This window comes from Thunnus thynnus, chromosome 3, assembly GCF_963924715.1.
Source record: "Thunnus thynnus chromosome 3, fThuThy2.1, whole genome shotgun sequence".
In the NCBI taxonomy this organism is placed as follows: domain Eukaryota; kingdom Metazoa; phylum Chordata; class Actinopteri; order Scombriformes; family Scombridae; genus Thunnus; species Thunnus thynnus.
The window spans coordinates 433,129-456,898 of NC_089519.1; the positions used below are offsets into that span (position 1 = coordinate 433,129).

Below are 23,770 nucleotides of genomic sequence, written 5' to 3' on the forward strand. Positions count from 1 at the left end.
TTATCATACTGAGGTGCTGTAGGCTTTTCCCACTCCGGCTTCTCAGCCCCTCATCCCCTCATGGCCCATACAGCTTGTAAGTAGCTGGCATGGGAGCCTTAAAAGCCTTAAAAGCCCCCAGTATAAGAGTTGAGCCGGGGCTGTCCATTTGACCCAGCCTGCTTTCGGAACAACGCAGCCACAGTAGTTGAACTTGGGTTGTGCGTTGGATGCTTCATTCTGAACGCTATGGCATAAACACACACAAACACACACACACACACCAATGCAAGTCAAGTGCAAGCAGACACAAACACTGAGAACTTAGTTGAAAGCCAGAGTTGGCTTTAAGAGCACTGAGTTCTGAAAGGCTAAGACTCTGTTCTTAATCCCTTTTCTACTTTTCTTCTTCCCTTCCCCACACCACCCCCTTTTGATTTCTCTCTATCTCTCTCTCTCTCTCTCTCACAGGAGAATTCTGGGGAGATTTCTTACTCTTTCATTCCTCAAAGATGAAGCAGCACAGTGGACCTGTTTACTAAAGCAGGTAGGAACTGATTATCATGATGACCTTCAAACTGACACATGCACAGCCTCCCCTCACTGTCAAAAGCAGTTTTGTCCTGAGCCAGATTTGTTTATGATTTGTGTTGCTAAAAGGCTTTTGCCATGTCCACTGAGAAACACGGAGAGGGAGCACAAAAAGGAAAGGGTGGGATCTTCTTTTTGGGAAAGAGAGCGATGGAAGCGCAGCGAGAGAGACTCATCCTCAGGGACAGAAAGACACAGGATGAAAGTTTAACCAAACATTAGCTCCCCACAAATCTGCTGCCGTCGCAGTGGACAGACTGGGAGGAAGACATGCAAAGAGACAGACAGGACAAGACAGAGCAGCGATCCCCAGCTGTTTTTAAAATGCTGTCTCTGATACATTATTGAATATGCAGCTCTCCAACGCATCGCTGAGCTTTCCTCTCATGTTAGTGCTCAAGTTCGCATAGCATCACCATTCTAAATATAAAGCATTCGCTCACCCCTCTTCGGTTTGTTAAAAGATGCAGAGGCTGCACGTAGGCTGTGTGTGTTGCTCTGAGTGGCACTTTCCTTTTTTAAGGTTGGCTAGAGTTTGTGTGTGTGACGCATTTTGGTAACAAGCCTCCGCAAAATTCAAAAAACACAAAAATAGATTTCATCAAACTCTTTGAAAGTATTGTTAGATAATGCATAGAGTATACTGAAGCGATCAGAGCGCTTCACTGGGAGTTGCATGTACTGTACACCGCTGAAGGAAGGAAGATGTTATCAAGAGGATTGATTTTGAATCAGAGACAGCACTGCTGGTCTATCCACTGCAGCAGTAACTTAGTTTGTGTAACTCAACCCCTTAGTTTTCACAGTTTAACAAGTTTCTATTATGGTTGATGTCCTGAGGTCAGTGTCCTGAGAATATGTGTAGGTGGAGTACCAGATCTGGTCTACAGGTGGCAGCAGAGCAACATACCCAGCAGGCCTGTTTCTGTAGCAGACTTGATTGGCCCATTTTACCAGCCAGTCTCTCAGTGGGCATCCCTTCATTTATCTCTCTGTCTCAGCCAAGACAGGTTTTCAAGCAAATGATTCTTCCTGGCCAAAAAAAAAAAAACACCAATCAATATTTTTTCTTTTTTTGTTGATAGATCAAGTGAACAGACAGTCAGTTCAAACTCACATGAGAAAATCTTGTCCTGTTCTATTTCAGCTCCCACTCTTAAACTTCATGCTCCAGGATGAACCATGAGCAAAGGTAAGAAACTTGTCTTTAACTTGACCTTATTTCAGTGTGTGTGTGTGTGTGTGTGTGTGTGTGTGTGTGTGTGTGTGTGTGAACATATGTTTGTGAGCACGTGTAAAGATGCAAGCCTTCCTATCTGTTTGTGAGGATGCATCTGGGTCCAAGTGCTGCCGGGGGTGCATCAGTATATGCAGTTGTATCCGTGTTTGAGGGTGTGTGTGTCTCTTCTTTCTGACAGATGTTGTAACGACATGATTAGCCCTCTGGCTGCCAGTAGCTCCGTGTGAGGTTGCTATAGTGACTGTGGGTTGAGTGTTGGGGAGGCCAGAGTGGAATATGAGGGTGCCGAGGATGAGGAGAGGGGGTGGAATAGGAAATGAAGTGCCTGGTGCCTCCGGCCTCTGTGTGTGTGTGTGCAATTGTGTTTTGTTTTTTTGTGTGTGTGCGTGAGTAGGTGTGTTTGTGTGAGGCTGATGCCTGTTAGTTTGTATATTTGTACAAAGAGCACAGCATTGAAGAGACACTCATCTGTGTAATTGGGAATTTGATCAAGATAACTCACTTAAACATGCAGTCAATCATGTATACACACACACACACACACACACACACACACACACACACACACACACACACACACACACACACACACACACACATATGTTGTGTCTGTGCAGGAGCAACCAGAGGAGGGATCCTGTAATGGCTGCAGCGTGGGTTGAGAGTGACTTGCTCTGCCTCACAGACCAACACCATGAGTGGGTCGCACTTGATGTCACTTATCACTTAAATTGTCACATCAATGGCGCTGTTGTGCAAATTGGCACAAGCAAGAGTAACGGCCCCCCCTGCCTTTGAGAAATTAGGGACTATTTAGCTGCATGATTTGAAGCACCATGCAGCCTGAAGATCAAGACTTTCAACTGAGTTTAGTTTAGTTGATTATTGTCCGTGTGTGTCTTCAGGCAGTTGTTCTCAACCTGAGGGTTCAGGATCAACAAAGCAACACATATAATAATAGACATATTAGCTTTGTCTTATGTTGAAGCGGCACTAACTGTGCTAGAAACTGTGATAAATGTACATGAGAAAACAATTTACTTTACAACTTATAATGCACAAAACCAGAAGACCCTTAAATGTTCAAAGTTATTAGACCAGTGGTTCCCAAAGTGGGGGGGGGGGGGGGGGGGCAAGGGTGCCGCAAAACCTTTCATGTCATTCTACATTTATTGTGCATTTTTAATCTTTTCATCAGTTATTTCACCACATTAAATTGAGGTGACATTTATATTAATTATGTTTTAAAATACATGAAAACGGTATTTAAAATGTTTAACATGCAGAGTAGCTCAGTTAATGACATTGTAGGAGTTTGCATGACATAAAATGTCTTATTAAGGGATGCCGTGGTCTAAAAATGTTTATATCAGGTGGAAGATTATGCTCAGCTGTCACTCATCCTGACCTGCTGCTCATTTCTAGCTGACTATCAGTGATGGGATTCATGTGTTTTTAGTGAGCCAGATCATTTGGCTCAGCAAGAAGAGCCGTCTCTCTCAGCTCCCAAACGCCACTTCTGACTTTTATCATTCAGCCAAATATAGCAGTGTTTTGACCTGTGATTGGTTTGTGTGCACATATATCACTTAAATTATTCAATGTAATTATACTAATAATAATATAATCTCTGGAATACCATAGTTTTACATTATGTTTGGCATAAAAACCTTAAATAATTTAAAAACATCAAACACTATTACAGGTGTATTGAACGTTTTGTTTGTATTGAACCAGTGTTGCTAATGCTAAATGAAAAAACAGCATCTGGCAGCTACAGTCCCTGAGAACTGAAGACTTCCTCATTAATAACAGAACTCCAGTTATTCAAACTACTTTTATTTGTATATTGTTCATATATAAATACATAGAGGCCGTTTTATCTGTACACAGCAACTGTTGCCTTTTTTATACTTTATTGCAAGAATGTATTTTAAGTAGGCTGACATTTGTACTTCTAGCATTCTTACAATACTTTACAGTGTTTACACTGTTTTACAGTAAATCAAAAACAACATAAATACACATATGAGAAAAGAAAAGCATTTATCTGTTGCCTTTGCTAATATGAAAATAACACATATGAATGTCATATTTTGATATAGGAAGTCACTGGTCATTTAAAACTTGACAAAAACCCTATTTAAGTATAACGGAGGGTTACCTTGTATTCATGTCAAGTTTGGCATTTTTGGACATTGCAGTGTCTGTCGCTAACATCCATTATTATTATGTGCTTTTGGTTTGAGAGACATATTTATCCATTTGTCCTTATTTCTTGTGTTTGTGTGTTAATAATATATGGATTTCATCTGTGATGGATTTTCTCTTCCTGATAATTTAATAGAAAAGGATCAAATAGACAATACAAATACGTAAACATATTAAATGTTAATGCGAATAGGAAAACCAGGAGACAGGAGAGCTAAAGAAATATGTGACAGGGTGTATTAAAATTTTAATATCTTAATCACAGAGTTGAGAAACACTGTCACAACTCTGAATGAGCTGATGTGTTCTCGTTGGGAAACCTGAAGTGAACCAATCTGGTTTTACGTGACAATCTGCTGCTGCCGGTACACAGCGAAGCATTCACACGGTAGTTTCCTGTATCTCAACAATGTGCAGCCTGCTGTGTATAATAGTCATTGTGAGAGATATAATGTTCTGTACCATACAGGGCTGGCTTCACACAGGGATTACACCTAGATGATTCTTCAGTAGCGAATTTAGTCTCGGGTAGCCGAGTTTAATCCATGCCTGTGGAAGCGGACCACAGTGCTGCGGAGCTGTGGCCAGATATGACAGAGAACAGAGAGCAGCCAGATTAGTTCATACAAGGAAGAAGGCTGAGCTTGAAGCTGCCTGACGGAGCGTCTCTTGACAGCTCCGCCCAAATCTCTCTACTCTCTGATGCAGTCTGAGGGAAACATTGTTCGTTTTTTCATTGTTTATTTGTCAGGGACAATGCAAAAACCATTGTAACAGGTTACAATAACATGATATAGATGTGTTGCATACAGGATTTCTAGCCGAGGCTAATTTGTGACCCTTGACCCTGGTTAGGCTTTTCTAAGTTCATTGACTGTCTCCCTCTTTCTCCTGCTGTCTTATGTCCCTCTTTGTGAATGTGAGAAAGAGTGTGTGTGTGTGTGTGTGTGTGTGTGTGTGTGTGTGTGTGTGTGTGTCTTATCGCTTCATTAGCCTGTGAATTTCTGGGTCATTCGTAGCCTTGTTCCCACTGTCTCAGATGCTGTAATTACCCTCACGTGAGTCACATCTGATAATTAGGATGGTCCGAGAGGAACTCAGCCACACACAAAGACACATACTGTGCACGCTTACACATATGACACACATGCCCACATACACACACACACACACACACACATCAGTCATTAGTGGGGAGCTTAACATGCAGTACAGTGCTAATGGGATTATCATTGCTGAGGGTCTCACTCATCAACCTCTTACTCCTCTCTCTATTCATCATGCACCATTTTGAAACGCTGAGGAGAACTGGTCATTTCTACATGATCTCTTTCTTTCTGTCTTCCTTCCTGCCTTCCTTCCTTCCTTCCTTCCTTCCTTCCTTCCTTGCTTCCTTCCTTCCTTCCTTCCTTCCTTCCTTCCTTCCTTCCTTGCTTCCTTGCTTCCTTCACATACATTCCAGGTGTCTTTCATCAGTGTTACAGTAAGTTCAGTGTTGTTACAGCAGACCCTATAGGGAGCCCTTGTAGCCTAAGGGTTAGAAGTACCAACCATATAATCACATCATCCGTGGTTGGAGTGTGTGTCAGGAACTTTGTGTGCACCTGTTGTTATCTTGTTCTTATTTCCTGTCTGTCTCTGCTTTAACTCTCCAGTAAAGGCACAGAAATGTCAATAAATATACTTCTAGAATCGTGGTTCTCAGCCTTTTGGCTGGTGACCCCATAGAACAAAGACATGCGTTGCGACCCACAGTCATGATTTGTGTTTGTCTACCAGTTTTTAACAGTTTAACTAGAGTTTTTTTTTTCTTTTTTTATTATTGGAAATATATTTAGAGGCCTATTGGGGAAAATTATGGTGATTTTCTATCTTATTGTCAACAGATTTCATGTGCAGAGCCAAACCAACAATGATCTCATCCTACTTATAAGTTTGTGTGTATCCAAAGCCTCATATATTGTATTCATTTACGCTGCAGACCTCCGTTATTGTCCAAAAACATTTAAAAACATGTCAGTGAACCACACTGTTACACTGGGTGACATGTAGCTTCACCACAAAGGCAATGCTTACTGTAAGGACTAATGACAACAATCCCATTTTCAGTCTCCAGAGAGGGCTTCCTTGGAAGAGACACCACTTTGAACGCGCTTTTGTTTTTAGAGCTTTGCTAGCTTGTTGTGCTACATATCACAACCTCCTGACTTTGTGCTACATAGTAAATTTCTCAAAGAACTTCAGTTCAACTGACAAAACAAACTTATTTGGAACAATTTTATGTAGCAGAAATATATTTTTTCTGCTTTCTGATCCTTTTTATCATCTTGGGACCCCTTATTTTTATCTTGTGATCCCTTGTGATGGTCCAGACCCCCAGGTTGGAAACCATGTCTCTTTAAGGTACACAAAGAGGAAAAGGGGGATATGCACCTGTGTGGTTGTCATGTAATGTCTGTTATTGCAGTTAATTCTGGACTTAAAGTGAACTGAGAGAACTACAGTAACTGTTGTTCTGCTCTACTTTATTCTTTGGTTGCACTGACATATTCACCTCTCTCCATCTCAACCGTTCTCGGCTCTCTCTCCCATCATCACTGCAGCCATTTCATCGGCTCATTTAATAGTAATATTACCCGTAAGCATTCAATTTTCTGTGTTTATTCTGTTGACTGCAATTGCAATGGAGATATTGACAGCGGAGTGCAGAGTGATTCTGTCCAGGCCATTGTGTTGAGTGGTTGATGACTGGAGGGCTATCTATGGCTTTACATATAGTGTGGAAGGCGTGGGAAAGAGAGGCCCTCTGAGAGCCAAAAGCTTAAATACCATAGAAATAAAGAGACAAGTCACACATGCACACACACTAATGCACACACAGGCAGTGGATTAGGATGGGGATTATGGAAGCATAGCTGTAAAACAGGCAGAGACAGATCAGTGTCATACTTCATAAACACACACACACACACTGGATGTGTATTAAGAATGTACAGTAGGATGGATTTATTCTGAGGTGGATGGCATGATGACCAAGGTTCATGCTCCATTCAAGACACTTCAACAGGGCATCAAAGACACTTTGGCAATCAATTATTTAACTTGAAAGGCAGGAAAAGAAAGCTACAGAGATGTCATGCCTCCGTCATAAAGTTGTTGTTTTTAATGTCCTGTTGAGTGAGTTACATAAAGAACACAAAGAACTACAATCAGCTGTCAAACCAAGCTTGAACATTTCTACCATAATATAGAAAAGACAATCCTGACATATTCATCAAGCAAACAGATCTTTACATCATCACCTCCAAAACTGATGAATACAACACCTCCAACATGACATATTATTATTACATGGTGAGCCACTTGACTTTATCAACAAGAACAGAAAGATTGGGGAAAGCCCTGGTTGCATTTTCCCAAATCATCTAGATATGAAAGCAATACAGCAAAAAACAAAAGTTCATTTGTGTAACAGTAACTTCATCTTTGTCCGTCTTTGTCTTTTGTCTGAATGGTGGCGAGTAAAGAATGATGGCGTTCCACAATGGATTCCTGAGAAGGCAATGTTTCATCTTCTGGCCTAACAAGATCACAAATCTGGAACTGTACAAAAAATATCATCATCATTGAAATAAGGCGACTAGGATGAACAGTGGCACATCGCATCCCAAAGGCTGCACTGAGATGAACTCCTCTAGTGAAAAAAACCCAGAAAGACCAAAAATACTTGTCAAGATGAACCTAGACTGGGGTTCATGTTGCCAAGTAGGGAACAATAGAGGAAGCTCATTGTGGCGTTATATACCACAGGAGACAAAGAGGATTAAGTACTGTATAATGAAGTATCTACAGTCTAGATGGGGTAATGTCACCTACTTTGTAACCTCTTTTATATCTTACATATCTACAGTGCAGGTGAATGACAGTAAATGTATAACTACATATTTTCTGAGACATCCGAAACCTTTTCTGCTTTGACATTTCTATCATCACCCCAATATAATGGAGGTGAACGGAATTTCTCTTATAATGCACACAACTGAAAAATTAGATTTTAGAAATTCAACAGCAACTTGTCTTTGTAGCGTTCCACAGTTTCTACCACAGTTTTCTTTGAGACATTTATTTTATTGAAGTATTCAGAGGAAAGCTTTTCACAATGAGGTCAGCTGGTTAGCCCGAGTAACTGGATTTATTTTCCCTCAAATATATTCCTGGTGAATATTTAGTATATAAATTTTCACTGCTTTGAGCACCACAAATGAAATTATATTCACCTCCATTAAGCTGAGGTGGCTACAGAAATCTCTAAACCTGAACACATGATTAGGGTGAACTGACCCTTTAAACACCAAAACGATCATATTAAAAAAAATAACTGCAAAAAAATATACTGAAATATTTGGAAACTTGCTTATTTTTTTAAAAAAATGAATGATAGATCTAAGTTTAAAATGCCAAGTTAGCATTGTAATTCACATTGACGTCCATCTGCCTCCTTTTCATTACTCACTGTTCAAACTCTGCTCGGCAAAAATCAATTAATTCTATAGATTAGACTGAAAAATCGTTATATGTCCAACTCTAATTATCACAGGAGCTTTCTGCCAGCACTGCGGTCATATTAGCATCCACAATGGCTGGAGGACTATCTAACTAACCATAACCCAAAATCATAAAACCAAGTGCACTGAACACATACAGCTTTAAAATGAGGAAATGAGAGGGAACAGTTCACCGAGCAACGCTCTGAAAGGGCCCTACAGTGTGTTCTCGGAGATGAAATGCAAAGTGATACTGTCATGCTAGACTTTGTCATGTGATGTTTAAGAATCTGGCCACACGCTGGTCACAGCCCAGTCACATACTGCTCACACACATGATGGCGTACTAGTCATACATTGACTGAGCGCCTCAATCTGTGGCCATCTGTGCTCCGGCCCTGCTGCATCAGGCATGTCTTGGTCACCAGGCATCTGTCATCAGCACACAACTCACTGGAGGTCTGTGGCTCCCCATGATCCCATCTTCTCTACAACTGTCAAATATAATCATCAAACTCTCGTTGGCTTCCTTTTATATTCACTCTGCATATTTCCCCCTGGCGTCCTCAAAATCTCCCCTCTCAGTCTCCACCTCCTCCTCCTCGTCTACATTTCTCCTCTCTTCTTTCAGTATGCTGAAATACATAACTAGCAATTTGCTCAATCTCTCCCAGTGTGACACACATGCACACACAGACACATGCAGAGGCATCCAGTCCACAAGAGCTGCTGTGGTGTATAATGACAGATAATTGGCTATTGTGGGTTTGCCCTCGGCAGCAGGAACCAATCACAGTGACAGCCACTTCTCCATGACCCATGTGTGTGTTCACGTGAACGTGCGCGCGTGCGTGTCGTTCTGAATGTGTGTGAGGTGCTGATTGTATTTTATTTTGCTGTCTGCCTTTGTTGCTCTGTGTATGTAAAGTAATTGCTGGTCCAGCGTGGACAGTGTGGAACTGACCGCTCTTTTTGTACTTAATATCCTGTCATTGTTGCATTTATCTAAACATAAATAAGCTATTCAATTGTACCATATGCATTTGTGGGTGTGTGCACATAGAGTGTGCATATCCACTGCTGTCCAATATTTCACTGAATCATAATATGTGTATAATTTTTTTTAAATCTATGCAATCTGAACACAAATGCACTGACATATGAGGTCTGCACACAGGTATCACCTCAATAAAAAGCCCTTATTATGTGCTTATTACTGCTCAGTGCTCCTCATTTTACATTCTCAGGGTTTATGCACATGCCCAGAGGATCCGCAGCGGCACACAATGCAGCCTTGCTGTTCTCCACTAATGTGATAGCTGCTTAGCTTGTCACTCGTCACTCATTTTGATGGTGTCAGCAGCCCTGCTTAATGGCCTGTCTGCTTGCAGTTTGAATGGAACCTGTTGACTTCAACTGCTTCAAACTAGTCATAATAATGATTTCTTTTCTTTTTTTCTTTTTTTTTAATAATCCTGATGTGTTCTTTCACGCTGGGGTGAATTGTAGCCGCATCAGCAAGAGCCTTTAAAATGGAGGCAGTCTCCCTCCTTTTCCATTCCTTTCCTTTATCTTTCTTTTTTATTTATTTTTTTCATTTAATTTTTTCCTCGCTTCTGTTTTCTGTCTCTCTTTCTCTGTCACTTCCTCTTCTCTTGCTGTTTTTTTTTTTTCCCTGTTTGCACCGATTCTCATTTCCGCTCCTTCAATAGTAGAGAGCGCTCATCCAACCCGAGCACACAGACTAAATGAGATCCTGTGTGTGTGTGTGCTATGCATGCGTGCGTGCAGCTTTGACTCTGTAAATATGATCTTTTATGTATTGCTAATATGTGCTACCACAAAAATGTGCACATTTGCGTGCGTGTGAGGAGGAGGAGGGGTTGTGTACTTCATCATACCAGTCAGCTCAATACTCCCAAATGCAATTTCCTCAATGTGAAAAGAGCAGGCTGGATGTTCATCATTCTATACTCTTTTCTTAGTGTTTAATAAAAGCTTCTTTAGGACTGCTAGGCTGCTCGCTCTCGTCTGCTTTTTTCCGCCCTCATTTTCACTATTCTGACTATGCGAACAAACACACACACATGCACACACACTCTGCAAGTCATACCTTCCTGCCTTTTGTGGAGCAGAGAGGATCTGTCTCTTGTGCATGATTAAAGTGCATATCACAGCATGTTTCCTGAGTGTTTCTTTGTAATGCTGCTTAACATTCTGAGCCTATAACATATAATTCAGCCCAGCCGAGCTCATCTGTGTTGCGTTTGTGAAAATCAATTCTGGCAATGGAGATTTTTACAGTTCTATATAGATAAAAACACATTTCAGCACTGGCTCCGGTAAATTGATCAATTCATGGCTCCAAAAGCTCAGAATTACCTTTTTCTTCCCCCACAGATAAGCCAGAGGAGGATCGCTATTGTCAGAGCAAAATCAACTTGTTTACGTCTCGAGTCAAAAAGACTCAATCAGTGCCTCTTAACACCTGAATAAGGAAGAAATCATAAAAGGAAGGTTGGATGCAGAGCGAATTGGGACATAAAACATGTTGTTATTGGTGTTTATTCTTGTAGTGTAATCCAGATATAGGATTACAGATAAGGATGTAGCTTTCATATAGCTTTCATATAGCTTTCATATAGCTTTCATATAGCTTTCATATAGCTTTCATATAGCTTTCATATAGCTTTCATATAGCTTTCATATAGCTTTCATATAGCTTTCATATAGCTTTCATATAGCTTTCATATAGCTTTCATATAGGTGTAATAAAGCAACCACCAGCCTTTCCCCTGACACCGTCCCCCCCACCCCCACAACCCCAACTGCTTGCGCTGTGCTTGTGAGCTACATACATTAGTGTCTCTCTCTATGAAATTATGGTTGTAATTGTCCAGGTGCAACTAGGGAAGGTGCCATCTTTAATAACAGCCAAGCCTCTAATGGTTAGAAGCCCACTGCAGCCTCACATGTCCAGGAAGAAAACAAATGACTGAAGAACTGGCAACTGCCAGGTCAGTGCCTCAAGGAAGGAAGGCGTAATGATGTGGTGTGTGTGTGTGTGTGTGTGTGTGTGTGTGTGTGTGTGTGTTTGTGTGTGTGTGTGTGTGTGTGTGTGTGAAGCCAAAGACGTGCACGTACGGCTACACAACAGCGCTAAGAGGAAAAAGATGTGTGTGTCTATCATGAAGTCATCAATCTTTGAAGTTGAAGGGATGTTTTTCAGTGTACATATGTGTGTACAGTGAGGGTGGGGGGGTCAAGTGTATGTGTGGAGTTATTAATCATTAACCATCAATGATTAAGGCGGGTGTGTGTCTGTGCGAGTGGGTGGCACTGCAACTGTCTCTCTATGATGCTGAGATTAGAGGAAATTATTGAAATGTCATGGCTTTAATGGGCTGCTGCTCTGCACCTCTCTCATAAGTCATGTGTTCATCTTTCAAGGTGATGAAACCACGACCCGTTTGCTGAGTCTATGTGTGTTTTTAAACTTTTTTTTTTTTTTGCTTATCATGTCATTATTCTCTACTTCTATTCTATTTAGCAGCCTGATTTTCCCTGCATACAGGGCCTGTTGACACCATAATGTTCATTATTGGTTAATCTGCCAGTTATTTGATTAACTGATTCAATGTTTGGTCTATAAAATGACAGAAAATAGTGAAAAATGCTCATCATATTTTCACACAACTTAACATATTGTGTATTTTGTCCAACCAACAGTTTAATATCCAGATGTATTGACTTTACTATCATAGAAGACTAAGAAAACTAGCAAATGATCACATTTAAGATGCCAAAACTAGTGACTGTTTGGCATTCTTGCTTTAAAATAGTGACTTAAATAATTAATTATCAAATGTGTTGCTGATTACAGCAATTATCTGTTGATCAACTAATGGATTAATCAACTAATCTTATCAGCTCTAATGTTCTTGGAGACTTTCTTTCTTTCCACAGTTTGTACACAGAGCAGACCTTTCTCATGGCAACATATTGACTTATCAAACACAAGTGTAAACAAAAAGAATGAATTATGTTTTTTTTTCTATTAAGGTGGATTCCAGCTCCAGTGCTCTAGTATAATGCACACTGACTCACTGACCCAGTGGCACAGCTAAATGGGTTTTTCCTCTTATGATGCTGTAGGAAAGGTCCACTGGTACACTGATACTGGTCAGTCCAAGATGTAGATACAGTTATGCACCAGCAGTCCTGTCTTCAAACTTTTCTTGTACCTGTACTGTATTTCTTTTTAGCAAAAAGGTTCATACGTTCTTCGTTATATGAGTAAGAAAGCATGTTTGAGAAGCCTCTATTATAACTTCTCAACATCATTTTCTATACTTTGAAGTGAGGCATTCTTTTACAGTGTTTTTTCTGACCAGGATTGAAACTGTTCTGCAGATACTCACCAGTGCCTTTAGTGCCACCATCGAGCCACAGTCGAAACCACTTTATACCAATAACTTCTGAACCCTTTAAAGGACCAGTGTGTAGAATTTAGTGGCGTCTAGCAGAACAGACTTGGCAGAAATGGAATATAATATTCCTAAGTTTGTTTTAATTAATGTATAATCAACTGAAAATAAGAATCGTTGTGTTTTCGATACCTTAGAAAGAGAGCGGGTCTCCTTCCACAGAGGCTGCCATATTGCGGCACCATGTTTCTACAGTAGCCCAGAATGGACAAACCAAACACTGGCTCTGGAGAGGGCCTTTAGTGTGACACGGTAGGTTCTTCTACATGCTTGGAGAGGGAGGGGTATTCATTTGGTTGCAATCTACAACCTCACGGCTAGATGCCACTAAATCCTACAAACTGGTCCTTTAAAATGAGAAAACTAATTTACAAAGTCAAACTCAGTCGGTCAAAATTTGACAGTTTGAAGGCAAAGAAGTTTCCACCATTCACCATCCAAACTTTCATTCCTCTAGGTTGAAAAACAAAGAAGTGCTGGACATTTTTTATTATTACTATTACTATTACTATTATATTATTACTATTTATCCTGTTTTTGGAGTATTACTTTATTCAAACTCCACATATTGCTGGCAGTGTGATAAAAAGAGCATAGGACTTACATGTACCAGGATTAAATCCATAAATGAGCAGGACACTTTCTATGAAAAGCACGTAATCTAAATTGGGAAAATTTCACATGCTTCGACATAACAGCCTGGAGTATTTCATTAAGCCAGCTTCAGCTTGCTAACCCTGTCGCACACAGTATCTCCAACAAAGCACGTTTAAACTCACTTGGCCAAATGTGTGTCTTGGTGCAGGCGTAGAGGACACTGATGTGCTGAACTGGGTTAGTGACTGTAGATAAAGAGTGCTGTGGAAAGGCAGAGTTCATGCATGACTTAAAAACATTGAAAACTGATAAATGAGTTGGTTGACAGTATGTGTAGTATGCCTGCAGGGAGTGTGTGAACCCAAGTGTGTGTGTGGACAGTCATGTGTGTTCATATACAGAATGCATCCATGCAAGCACATCCATTGAATATTGAACCCTTATAGCCATACATATTTATCAGTGGATCATTTGAATGTTTAATCAAGAGCTGCTAGATAGTAGTGTAGATATGTGTTGACATTGTGAGGTTGCAGGGGTGTGAAGCAACAAAACAAAAGTAACAACATTATATGCAACACAATTTGCAGCACAGGAAGGATTCGTTGGAGGTATACAACCTCAATGCCGTCTGAACACAACAGTGCTTTGCAGCTCAATGTGTGCATGTGTGTGAAGCTATGCAATGAGGCCCATCAACTGAAGCTCCAGCTTCTATTTTAGCCAGTGAAGTTATCTTGATAGCAAAGCCCTTATCTCTTATGTGCTATGTGTTATTATCTTTTGAGTGTCTGTGTGTGTGTGTGTGTGTGTGTGTGTGTGTGTGAGAGAGACAGAGGTTGTGCACAGCTCCATTGTGTATGTGTGTATGTTTGGGCATAGGAGACACACTGTGCACATTTTACAGTAGTATGAGCATCCCAGTGTGTTTGCTCACCATATCTTGTCTGTCTCCTGTGTGTGAGGGTTTGCATCTTTGTGGGTGTGTGCAGAGCCGGATTAAAAGGATAGATTACACTAGGCAGAAGTCATTTTGTTTGGTAAACAAACAAAATGACTTTTAACCAGGCCCGGATTAACACAGTGTGGTGCCCTAGGGTGACCACGCTTGAAGTGCCCCCCTCCTCCCAATTTACATGTAAAAAAGTGAAATGTACTATAGGTATGAAGACCATAAATGTACAAACATACTACAGAACAATATAAAATATATATATATAAGAGACAACCAAAAAAACTGATACCATGGGCCTACAAAAACCACACTGGCCCTTCCACTGATGCTCGAATCTGAATGCAACTCACATCCCAATGCAACACGTCATGCTAAATATCATTATTTCCATCATAAATGGTCAGTATGAGGACTACATGCAAAACCATTATATAGAATGTCTATATAAGCCCAATAACAACTGTTGCAAGCAAACATTTCAACAGCTGAATGATCATAGAGTGCTGTGAAGGTATAAGGAATAGCACAGAATGCATAGGCTGTTCGAAATGATGGTTGTTTGGTTGTTCTGTTGTTTTCAGAATAGTGTATTTGTGAGTCGTCTTCACACATGGATACATGCAGTAAATTAGGGTTTACCTGCTTTTAACACCCTTTCTACGTTGCTGTTGATGCGTTGCCTTCATCCATTGTCCATCCTTGTTGCTTGTGATGTTTTTGAGGGTTTTTTGTGTCGTAGAGGAATCATTGGTATTTGTCAAATTTACAACTCGCTGATGTTTTGCAAATGTAATGTTGGAGCCAAAATCACCTGCCTCCACTGAACCGGAAATACTTTTCCCTGCACACTGGCGCTACTGTAACGTTGTGTATGTTTAAAAAAAATAATAGATAAATATATAATCATTGAAATTAAGTTTTAGATCTTATTTTTATATGTTTAAAATATTCTATATATTTTAAAATATATGTTAAACATACAGTTGTCTGGGCACCCGAGTGGCAATGAGGCCCTAGGCATGTGCCTAGAATGCCTGTGCGCTGATCCAGCTCGGAGTGTGTGTGTGTGTGTGTGTGTGTATGTGTGCGTGCGTGTGTGCATGTGTGTGTGTGCGCATCCAGCCTGAGGTTGTGTTTTCTTGTGCCCACTGAGCTGAGGAGTTTCTGCAACAAAAGCACGTTTACACTCCTCCATCTCATTTACATTGCGCTGATGGGAATCTGCTGCACCACTGATTGTGTTTGGTGTTCTAGGTCAGCACACCCAGATAAGTCTCTGTGTGTGTGTGTGTGTGTGTGTGTGTGTGTGTGTGTGTGTGTGTGTGTCTGTGTATGTGTGCATGCACGCCAAAAACTGGTTTTAAATTCTGTCGGCCATTTACCCCTTTTTTGCTGACTTCCTGTCTCTTATGCAGATATTCTTACTATGACACTCTGAAAAGCTTTTACACACCAGACATTATACATCCAACAATGCAAACATCATATTTGCTGCAGCTCATTGCAAAACTTAAATAGGCTACAAATGTTGTAAGACTCTTAGTGATCCCCAGTGTCTTGAGCTTTGTATGCTGTCATTCATTCAGTCATTCATTTGATACCTTCACTGGGAAGTTTTTTACAACATAATGATGCCAACATGGGGAATTGTATTGTATGGATGTAATGCATCAAATTTCAACAAAACACACACACAAATACATAAAGCTGAATCACTCACATGCATACTGGCATAATCACGTTGTGCACCCTAAGCCCTCTAAGCAGTCCCATCTGGGAAGACTTTTATGCCTCCGCGCCAGCGACAGCCATAGCCAGAGGCATTATGTTTTAGGGTTGTCCATCCGTATGTATGTCCGTCCCATTCTCATGAACACGATATCTCAGGAATGCAAGGAAAGACTTCTCCTTGAGCAAGACATGGTGAGACACAATAACAAACAGACCAGATCAAGTGAAAGGTAAAGAAAGAAGTTTTATTTCTCTGTATGGTCCTTTCCATAATGTTGTCAGACACTTATAGTAAAACAATCTGAGCCAGTCAGTGGAAAAAACAAGCACTCTTAGTGGACGTACATGGACGGGGTGCTATTGCCCCAAAGGATTACATTGCAGTCCATTTCGCAGCTGCCAGCTGAAGCGCTCTTGCTCAATACTGGACCAATTTCAAAAATTGTTGTCCCCATTTGTCACTTAGACACAAAAAGATGGGAAAATAGGGTCCAAGTTGAAAAATACTGAAGTTTCCCTTTAATATGCTACACATTCTGAAATGGTTAAACTAACTTCCTGTCTGACCCAGATGTCTTTCATACATCTTAACAACATGTCACTTTCAAGATAATTCACTTTAAAAATAATTATGTTGTGATTAAGCACGGATCTGTACCAAAGAAAGATGTTTTCTTAAGTCTGTAAAATATGAAACATAGGCCAGGACATCTCTGCAGCACAACAATATTTAATTTAAAATGGTATTTCGACAAACATTTAGCCTTTAACAAATATTGCGCCTCAATTTGAAAATTGCAGTAACTAAAGCCATATTGAGATTTTGATAAAATTTCAGTTTATTGTTCAGCCCTATATGCAACAGTATTTTATTTGGATAAACAGAAAAAGATGATCATCAAAATTGCAGCTTCTTGTAGACAATCTAACAGTTTTAATTCCATTTGATGCACTTTTCTCCAGTTTCCATTGAGGCACTGCAGCAGGCTAATGCTAATGCTAATGCTAATGCTAGCTCCAGGATGTAAACAGCCGCCAACAGTCCTCGTCTGAACACTGTGAGGGAAACAGAGACTCTAAATCACTTAGATAGAGAGAGAGAAGCTGTATCTGACTCACGTTATCTGATGTCTTCTTCCTTCTTTCATGGAGATGAAGTATTCGTGTCACAACGTCCATTTGTGGCTGTTGGTCATCTTGTTTGTTAGTTAACAGAACTTTGTGGCTGCTGGTTAACCAGTCTGATATCATTAGCAACAATGACAAACAAGTTAACTCTCCTGGTTGTTTCTCCGGTTGCTTCTCTCTCCAGCCTCCCCGGCAGCGTCCTGCTGCTGCTGCGCTGCACGGTCCAGATCATTTCTCCCATTAGCTTAACAACAGTCCTTAACAGTCCTTCTATGGATGTATAAAGAGTCCTTCAAGCTGCTACAACAAGCCAGCTGTTGCGTTGGGTAACGCAAGGAGCTATCCACTGCTGCTACTCTGCCTTACAGTGGAGAGAATTGAAGATGAAATCTGGAAACTATCATTGGACCAACTCAATGTCAATATTGCATTCTGGTTGTTGATTGGTTAGTGAGGACAGCCTCCCTTGGAGCGTCATTTTACGTGTCATGGTCAGTCACAGATTAGCATGGGAAAAAAATGAAATACATTAAGCCTAATGTAAGAGATCCCCCCCCCCCACCAACACCACCACTTCACACACACTGCTCTTTCTCCTCCCGCCCTGCAGGTGTCGCTTTTGAAGCATTTTAAACAGAATTTCAGTAATGGATTTTTTCCAAAGAAGAGAGAAAAAATACTTTATAAATAATACTGAGATTTGTAATGGTTTATTTCAACCAAATATTCTTTTTTATATTTTGATCTCCCTTTTGTCTCTCAAAAAATAGAGGAGGATCAACCTCCTCTGCCTCTATGGACCAGCCTCCACTGATGTGAATATATGTGTGTGATATATGTGTGAAGATATGTGATTTCATAATAAACTCTTGTTACTTTTATTAACCTAGATAAAACTCAAATCATTGCTAAATGTTAAAAACTTAAAAATGCACAGTGACGTTGATTTTATGTGCAGAGGAAGTCTCTTTAAAACAATCTGCTCTCAACTAATTAATGAATAAAAATAACTTTTTGTATGAAAAATACGAAAACAAGGCACCCATAGATGTGTTGAACAGCGAAAGGTGGACCTTCATTGAACGTGGAAAGCAGGACATTAAAACTGGACCAGACCAAATATTCATTAGAAGGAGAAATTGACACTTAGACATGCATATCAATCATGATATCATATCAATATATCCGTGCACGGATAAATTGTGCCTTTCATTGCCCCTTTCCTAATCTCCAAAAGCCAATATTATCCCGGAGAGTCTGTTGAGACAACTAGACAGAGATTTTAAGTTTGAGTTCTCACATAATAATTGAAGGAAACCAGCGGAGTGAGATACAGGAATTGTCACCTATTTAAGAAATTGGAGTGGCCTGTCTTATTTAGTATTGCACTTCTTGCCAGGTTATTCTGTAAACTGCATTTGATTTCAAGGCACTGGTGATTTAACCACGAATTTCATAAAATATTAACACTGAATATACAGCATGTGACCAAATGGCTTAATATTGACATTATACACATATATCGCCCTCCTCATTGACCCATCCACCTCCCCACTCGATCGTCTACTGGGACGATTTCACCTCTTACCGGGCGAGGGAGTGATGACAAAGGAAATCGGAGCCTTTTTGGCGACTCCAGATCGCTCAACACAAGGCTCCCCAAAATAACGTCGCAGGGATTACGCGCCGCGTAAATCTGCCCCAACTTCACTCCAGCCACCACACCGGCACCGGGGATTTAGCAGCAGCTACCTTAACCTACAGTCGTTTAGACGCACCGGGTAGGAAATTATTGGAGCGAGAGAGTGAGAGAGAGAGCGAGGGAGAGAGAGAAAGAGAGAGCTGGAGAGAGAGAGAGACAGAGAGAGAGAGAAAGAGAGAGAGAGAGAGAGAGAGAGAGAGAGAGACAGACGCGCGCTGCTGGATTATTTGGGCAGAGCGGCTGCAGCCACGGTGGATGGAATACAGACAGACGACGGACGGAGATCTTGAATCTATTCAGACTGCGAGTTTTTCCCAACGACAGCGCCGGGCAGGATGCTGATATGGTGAGCGCGCCTCCCCTTCATTTTGTGTGTAGTTTGTGTTATTGTTGACAGGCACAGCTGAGCGTTAACTTCTTATTATAATGTACGTACGTGCTGTACAGTGGGCTATTACGCATCTGCGTTTATCCGCTCAGATGTGTGTATCAGACCTCCGGTGTCAAACACATCAGACTGTCACCTTATCTTTTTCCTTCCCAGCATGAAGTGTTAGTTGCTTTATTGGTGTTTCAGGTGGTCGCCTTGCCTTTAAATTGATGGAAAATCATTGTGATATTTCTATAATAGCCCCCAATTTGTGATTTAGAGCGTGTCTGTTGCATTCAATTGTGAGTTCATATTGATCTTAATTTAGCCTAATCAATTGTTGTTGTTGTTTTATTATCTGCGATGGCTTCGTGATGTGATACAATATGACTGTCACCCGACAGTGATCTTGTCGTTCATTATTTCCCCATGGCGTCACAGTAACATTAACATACAGTAATAATACAGTTTTGTTGTGATTATCACATTGCATCCTTGTCAAATTCACTGTGAGATTACCACAGTTCTTCTTCTCGCTACGGGGCGACTCTTGAAATGAGGTTTTTAATGCTGATGAGAGATTAAGGAGGCTGTAAACCGCTTGGTTTTCGCTGGGGTATGGTGCTCCCCCTCCAAACATGCTCAGAGGTATTTTCTCACGACTGAACCGATGCCACAGGCACAGAGCAGACTGGATGGAGATTTAATGGTGCACGGACACAAAGCAATAGGATTTGTTAATGGCTGTCAGTCAGTTCAACCTGTTTTGAGTGGGCTGTCTGCGAATTTATGCAAAACTGCATGAACACTTTAGAGTCAAAAGGCTACAGTGGATTATTCTATATGGGTGAATATGTGTCTGTGCGTTTCGATCCAGCAAATACCTGTTTCCAATCAAATTAGACACAATATGAGTTTATTATCTTATTATATCATTAAGAGTTCTATTAAAATAGAACATTTTGATTGACTTCCATGAGACACATCACATCTGTTCACCTGTAAGATATAATGATTGCATATGGTTTGTGATTGACAGCCTGTGCTGCAATTTTGAAACATGACATTTATATTTCTCTTCGTACCAGCGCTATAACTCAATGACTGTAATGTGCTGATGTCTGTTTGTGTGTGTGTGTGTGTGTGTTTCTGTCTGACAGTACTCAGCAGTCTTTCTCAAACACTGTCTATGGCAGCATTACAGACCTCACTAGCTTACAAATCAATTATGCAAGTACTTTTACAGCAATTAGGCTCAAGTGTGTGAGAGAGAGAGATTTACAGTGTATAGAGGGAAAGAGTGAGGTAGCATGACGTAGTTTATGCAAACAGCTTCATTACTAAGTGCTTTAATCCATATTAAGTGTTAACCTGCATATTGGGAGCCATATTTCATGTTGGAATATCTACATGTTTATGCACAATTATGCTTTTTCTTAGCTAACGTGCAAGTATATATTTTAGAAATAATAAATGAAGTCAAGTAATCATCTTCTATCATACATGTGTATTGGGTTTAAGAAAAAAGGGTACTTAATGTAAAAATGTCAATTGTCAGTTCAATTTTGACATTTTTCAATAAGAAGTGGTTCTGCTGCAGCCTGTAGATGATCTGTGTGGGCACAGTAGGCAAGTGGACCACAACCTGTTTTACAACCAAAGCCTGCTACTCTCAGGTCAAAGGTGCCTTGTCACATGCCAGTCTGTGAAGGAACTAGTGCTTCACCCCAGCTGATCTTCCACTGTGGTGTGTGTGTGTGTGTGTGAGAGAGAGAGAGTGTGTGCATGTACATACGTGCCACTGCAGCTGTTCCTCCTTTCAGAGAGATTAAGTTTCACAAGATGTGATGGATGCCAGTGTCTGCAGAGCCAGCTGTGTGTGTGTGTGTGTGTTTTTGTGTATTACATGTCTGTCAGCGCATTTCTGCATTTCTGTGCGCACATATGCATAGCACTGCGCCTGCACATGTATGCATATACATGGTAAATGTCCGTGTCATTGCCCTGAGGGGTTGGGTCAGGTTAGGAGAGGTGACATTAAGGTCAGGGATGTTATGAGTCGGGTTGGTAATTATAGTGACTGAGCCTTTGGGTCCCACAGACCAGGCCAATGCAGGCTAAAACCAGGAAGACACGAGCAGGTCAGCAGAGCCAGATTGCTGCCTGGGTCAACGTGTCCTGCTCAAAAAAAAAAAAAAAAAACCCAGCCAAGATGAAACACAAGATTACACACATTTACTGTTTAAAAAGCTCTTTTTTGTCTCACAATCAGAACTTATTTCTCACTTGATCATGCAGAGGAGTGAAAAAATAGCACATTTTTTATTCACTGTGGTAACTGCAATTTTAGGGGTGTTTTTTTAAGAATATATGTAAAGGTTTTCAAAGAGGCTATTTCGAGAGACAGCCTTCGTGGTGAAAAGAGGCTGAGCAGGCAGGCAGAAGGCTCCTGCTTCAGCTACAGTTAGCCAGCATCCAGCTGTGTTGCTGCTTGCAAAAGTGATAGGATGTGGCGCGGAGAGGAGTGGAGGAGGTGGACGAGCAGCTGAGAGGAGTGGCGGAGGCACAGCCATGCTATTGATTTACCTGGCAGTCGGAGGGGACAGCTTCCAATCTGTCTCAGCCTCCCTATCATCTGTCCGTCAGTTCACCCGTGTCTCTGCCTTCCTGTCTTTTTCTCCGTCTGACTTTAAGATTGCCCCCTGCTCTCACTTTCCCATCCTCCTGCAACATCTAATCAATAGCATGCATTTCTGTCATCTCTTTGTTTGATTTGTTTGTTCTCTGTTTGATCTATTTGTCCATGTTGTGCACCTCATCATCGCTTCTTCCTCCTCACTTCCACTGCTTTTTTTTTTCTTTTGTCACTCATCCATCTTCTGTCTTCTTTCTCTTCTCATTCATCCGTCACGCAATCACACCTCCATACAGGCTGTGAATTGGTGATTAATAGCAAAGATGTCTTCACCTGTGGGGAGGAGCATATGGTGAGATATTAAAAATTTAACTTAAGACTTTCCTCGCTTCATCTGTTCTCCGCTCAGGCAGGTTTGTTCTTTCTTGTTTGTAGCTCTCTCTCCCTCTATCTCCCTCTTTTGCTCTCGCTCCATCTTGTCTTTTCTCCATAAAAAATTGCTTTGTTGTTTTCTCTTTTTATTTCAATTTTTTTTTATCAAAGTGTTGTTTTGGCAGTATGGAGCGAGCAAACATTTTTTTGCTGGTGGACGTTTTTAGCAGTGTTCTGCTTGATATTCCATAACAGAGACGCTCTGGCATTGGATTTCCATATTTATCACATGTGCTGCGTATGCCTGGTGTGTGTTTGTGTTGGATGTTTCACAGAGGAGGCAGAAGATACGGGGTATGTGTAATGAGGAACAGACAGAAATAGAGGAAAGAGGGATTCGGAGAGGTAGATATAGATATATAGAGAGAGAAACAGAGACAATAGCAGAGACATTTTGAGAGTTTGTGGTTGGGGCGATCCCTCATCCCCCCCCCCCCCCCCCCCCCATGTTCCAATCAGAGGGAGACACTCTCAAGGAGCCAGGCACAACCACAACAATTCCATTTTCCAACCACACTTACACGCAGACAGACACACAATCTGATCAGAATATGTTCTGCTCCTCTGTAGACCCCCCCGTCCCCCCCACCGTCCTCTCTCATGTTAATTGTCTTCTTCTCTCCTGTCCTGTCTTTCAACTGTTGTCTTCTTGCTGTCTCTTTCTCACTCATGCTGTGCTCCTTCTCCCTTGTCTTCTATCCCCATGTGGCACGCATGATGGTTTGACATAGCAAACTGGTGCCAGACCACAAAGCCTTATTTTCCCTCTGCAGTTCTTTCTCTCCCTCTATCTGTCTCTCCCCTCTCCCGCCCCTCCTTACTACTATACAGTTTAATCTGCAGCAGGGGCTTAGTGGCACGGCTGCAGGACTTCCACATCACTTCTTTCTCTCTGCCAGAGGATTTGCTGCTGTTTGCGGCCGTTCTCCCGTGGCCCTCACTGTCCAAGGTCCTCCTCAAAAGCTATTTACTTATTTAATTAATTATTCATTTTAATTTCTTTCAGTTTTGGCTTTGCAGCCTCCTCTCTCTCTCTCTCCTCACACCCTCTCCACAGTTGGGCCTGTGTGACATGTGTTTGCACTACATCTTATTATTCCCATCTTTAATCATTGTCCCATCAACACAGCCGTAAAACTCTGATGATTTCTGTGAAATTGCTGTCATG

The 23,770-nt window shown here is 41.1% G+C and overlaps 1 protein-coding gene across 3 annotated transcripts in view; it reads left to right on the forward strand.

The window, feature by feature from the left end:
• ptprdb (protein tyrosine phosphatase receptor type Db) overlaps positions 1–23,770 on the forward strand; it is a 151,176-nt gene that overhangs the window by 42,731 nt on the left and 84,675 nt on the right. For all 3 annotated transcript variants that reach the window (XM_067578525.1, XM_067578531.1, XM_067578539.1), the window contains exons 4-5: positions 451–526; positions 1,718–1,762. The gene's annotated coding sequence lies outside the window, so the exon portion shown is untranslated. The remainder of the gene's footprint in view (positions 1–450; positions 527–1,717; positions 1,763–23,770) is intronic.